Genomic DNA, 5,067 nt, shown 5'->3' with positions numbered 1-5,067 from the left:
TAATAGTGAATTCCAACTTATACATTGTTAATAACATAATTTTATATACGTGCCTATCTTGCCCCATTACTGTTGCCCCTATACCAGGGGCAACTTTAATAAAAATAATTAAAATAATTACAACTTTACAAAAAGAGAGAAGTTGCCGATCTTGCCCCTATACCCGGGGCAACTTCGTCAATTTCTCTCTTCTTGTAAAGTTGTAATTATTTTAATTATTTTTATTTCCAAACTGATTTTAACCAGTTCTATAGTAAGGTAACATTCCAATAGACAATATGCAAAGCTTTTTTTTTCAGTTTACAGCAGTATTTATTACACAAAATTTAAGTAAAGCTTAACATGCCGATCTTGCCCCGGTCTCCCCTAATATTATTGTATAGGACCACAACAAATCTACAGCTGACCCTGTATTGAATAAAATAAATTATATAAGATATTAAATGTATTGGTCTTAAATGACATTAAAATATATTAATATAATAATAAAATCGAAAATTATTAATGTAAAATAATAATGCATTTGAATGATTAATATTATTACCAGAAATTAATGATATTTTAAAAATATTTTTAATTTAGAAGGATTATAATAATTTAGAAAAAAAAATATCACTGAACAAAAAAGTCAGTATTTAAAATAAACAAATATTCAAGAATTTCTTTTTTTCTTTTATGAACTGAATCATTCATAAACTAAGATATAATAGTCTAAAACAGGAATAAAATTTTCATAAAGATACATACCTTAAATAAGACCTACGCTTTAGTTTTATAATAATTAAAAGTTCTATTTACAATTGTTGCAATGAGATCTCTGAGAATGATTAACGGATAACTTATTAACTTGTTAAACGATTACTTGTTTAATATATTTTTTCAGATTATCATTATTATTTTGTAAAGAAAATAATGAATAAAGGAATATATATTTTATAATTAAATATATAGAGAACAGTGTTGAAACATCAATAAAAACAGAAAAACTAAGCAGTCATAAAGACTGCTTAGTTTTTCTTTATATTTTTAATTAAAAACTTCCTCGGATAAAAGTAATTTAAACAGAATTAAAAAGAATAGAACAATGTTTAAATATTGGAATTTTTATAAATAAATATAAATAATTTTACTAACTGTAAATTTTATTTTGTGATTCTCAAAGTTTTATATTTGAAATTACAAAATCATTTAAAAGAAAAATATATATATATTTTTCGAATATTCAAACATTGCTCTTTTCTATTTTTATTAATTTTGATTTCATTCAAATTACTTTGTCTTTAATAAATTTAAAAAAAAAACGAAAATGTTGGTTATTTTTAGCCCTTCTTTAAGATAAGCGGATGAAGTAATGAAAATATTTTTTTATTTTAATTATTGAAATTAAAAGTAACTTTTTAAACATCGCATTAGTGTATTATTATTATTTTCTGCAGGGAAATTACTTTATATACAGATGATTTCGTAAGGAAAACTTATTTACTGAATTCGTAAATAATCATTAAAATTAATTTAATATATTGATAAATAAATAAATAAATAAAAGTTTTCGTTATGAAAGAGCTCGGAAGACGATCTATCGATGCACTTGGTTCGTTTCTTATGGACCCATTCTTGTTGAATATTTCAATTTAAAGAAGTTTTAATGATGTGGACAATGTTGCTTTCCAGTTCATTACTTTGGAACTATTGAAAAACGAGGACACAAATTGCATTATCTGAAAATAACTCTAATGTAATCTAGTTTAAAAACTGAAAATTGATCATTATTAAATTTATTAGTTAACTCAAAACTTATAATTTTTACTTTAATTTCGAAATATTCTTTTATACAAAATAGTATAATTTTTACTATTTTGTTTATTTCGAGTACTTTTTTATAATCTATGTCATAAGATAATAATAACATATGACTCTATGACACATGAAGATTTTCTACATTTATCCTATCTAGTATTTATTGAGGTATATACCTTATATCCGTATGAAATAGGTATATTTATTCTACTAATTATAATTTATCACGAGGAATTTATTACAGTATCCCATAACGTGCGTATGGTGTCATCACGATAGGATAATAGTATTTAAATGGCTACTTTTCATTTTAAGCTAACTGAGCAAATCCAAAATCGTTTTAACACGCTTAGCTTGTTTCTAATTAGTTTCCTATTGTGACGCTGCTAAGGTAAAAGATATTTATCAAAATACTCTGGGAATTGATAATTTTATAAAAGTATTCATCAAGAGTAGAAATTTGAAGGCTAATTAACTTTAAATGTTATTATTAGATGAAAATAGTGTTATTTTTAGTCTAATCGTCAAAAAATTAGTAAAATTGACAATTAAAACTTTGTTAATTATTAATTTGTTTTAAAAGATGAAGTTGTTCGTAGAATTATTTCTCTATCTATTGTATAAGTTGTTATAGCCTAATTTCAGATCTCTATGCTCTATCATTGATATAGCATTCTGTACGGTTACAGATATCAATTCTGTTGTGATTTGTAATTAATTTATCTCATTAGTAATTGAATTTCTGTAGAATTTTATTAATTACTGTAACTTTAATGACATTCTGCTGAATACGATGCCACTTTTCATTTCTTGATGACTTTTATAACTAATTCTCGTTCTGTTTAATTTTCTTTTTTGCCATCATTTTAACAAAATTACTGATTTAGAAAATGTTTCAATGAGTTTCTGAATAAGCGTATCGGAATGAAGAAAAATAAAATAATTTTAATTAATTAATTTAATAATAACTGCTGTACGGAGTCATGCCCTCTGGAAAGAGTTAACATACAAATGAATAAACATTAATTTTAAACAAATAAAATATAAATATTTAATATTTATAGATTTCTATACGTAAAATATATATATGTGTATATTAAACTAGGGCGGTTTTTTCAAGCTCCGATGGTCCATAAAACAAAGACAAGTGTAAATAACAAAATTAATTTATTACCAAAAGTTAGGTTACAAACATGGTTACTTTTCGACATAATCACCGTGAAGATTGAAAAATTTGTCATATCTGTGGACGAGCTTTTCATCCCCTTGTCGTAGAATGTTGCCTCCAGTGAATTGAGATTGCTTAACAACGTTGTTTTGAAGATCGTCATTAATTTCAAACTTCTGCCCTGCTAGCCACGTTTTCAGTTCAGGAAAGAGATGGAAGTCTTCACACATTAAAAAGTTTCAAGCTGGGTGGAAGTCTGAAAGGTGGAAGTCTTCACCGCCTTTAAACACCCAGCGTATAGCCTCGATTTAGCACCGAGCAATTTCCCTCATTCATTGTGGTATTGCAGTAATTTCACGTTATAATATCTCTTTCTGAACGATTTCATTCACAAAAAATTCTTTTAAGTTAATTCGAATGATTAGCTTTTTCATTTTTAAAATACTATTTCTAATCTGCTAGAAAAATAATTTTAAAACTTAAAAAGATTTATTTATACAAAAATTATTTATACTATTATTTTGAAACTTTTTAATTATAAGATATAATTTTAAATCAGATTTTATTTTCACTGGCTTTATAATTTATCAGAATAATTTTACATTGGTATAATTAATTAAAGTATGTTGTTAATGAACACAAGAGAGACCATGGGTATGTAATCTTGTGGGGCCCGCAGTGAGGGCCCATGAGGTTCTATGGGTCCCCTGATAGAATGCCTTAATTGAGACTTTATTACGAGACAAATTTTGATTTCATAGTGGAGCAAATCTTCTCTACGAAATAAAAATTTATCAGAAAGATACCCATAAAAAATTTTTTCTAGTTATAACTAGTATCTTCCTAGTTTATGGATATCTTTCTATGTGTATAAACTATTCCAAGTTTAGCATACATAATACTTGTATCCGGCCTTACTCGGAAAAACCTTTAAAAGCTGCACATTGCGCAGCTTTTAAAGGTTTTCCCGAGTAAGGCCGGATACCTGAGGTAGTAAAGAATTTTGTAAGGCCTAATGTTCTTTCTGCAACCCGTTCTAAAAATCTCTGGATCTGCTATTACTTGTTTCTATTGTGCAGTGTGTGTGGATTTATTATTGAAGTTACGTAAAATACTTAGACAAATACAAAATAAATTTAGTATAATGTACAATATAGTACATCATTTCAATATTTGTTGATTATCAATTATACATCATGTTTTAAATCAATTATCTAATGATAATATATCGTATTTCAAAATATCAAATGCTTAAAAATATTGATATAGCCTTCTGTACACTAATTAAGCATGATTATCCTTTGGCATAATTTGGGTATTGTCATGTATGTTTGATTAATCGAATTTCCTTTGTCCGGAACAGGAATTTAATCCACATTCTGCTGTATTAAAAATAGAACCTAGTTTAAAATAAAATATAAAACTAGAAATTAGAAAATCGTTTTTTTTTTTTTTTCTTATTTGGACCAAATTCATGAAACTATTTCTGATTATACAGCATAAAAACTTATCAGAAGCTATTTCAGCTATTTCAAATCAATAATTTCAAAGAAAAAAAATATAATTCATTACTTTCTAGTATAAATTCCGGTTTCTATTATATTTATTCGTTGTTTAAAATTCATTAATTTAATTTTAATAACAATTAAAATTTATTAGATTAAATCAAAATTTTCTTTCTTAACTTGCAAGAAAACTTTATGCTTATTTTTATTAAAAGTAAACAAAACTTAAATAATGTATTTCATTTTTATTTTAAACATGACATTATTTTAATTTTATATTAAAATTAACTCTCAATTAATAACATATAATATGCATTTTTAAACTTTACATGAAAATGTTGAATAAATACGTAAAGAGGAAAAGTAGATTTTAAAATTCCTGAGAAAAAACCTAAATCATATATATAAATAATTAATAAAGATTTATAATTATTATATACTAATTCTTGCTTATTAAATTTATAAGCAAGAAATTTCATAAATTTAAATATAAGGGTATTATATATATATATATATATTATATATATATATAATGATATATATATAAATAATATACAGGCTATATATAAAATGTCGCTGTGGTTTCAAAATAACGAG

Source organism: Centruroides sculpturatus, unplaced genomic scaffold, assembly GCF_000671375.1.
Source record: "Centruroides sculpturatus isolate CEXI.00-Female unplaced genomic scaffold, Cexi_2.0 scaffold95, whole genome shotgun sequence".
Classification (NCBI taxonomy): domain Eukaryota; kingdom Metazoa; phylum Arthropoda; class Arachnida; order Scorpiones; family Buthidae; genus Centruroides; species Centruroides sculpturatus.
The sequence above is the reverse complement of the archived record's forward strand: the minus strand, read 5'-3'. Positions refer to the sequence as shown.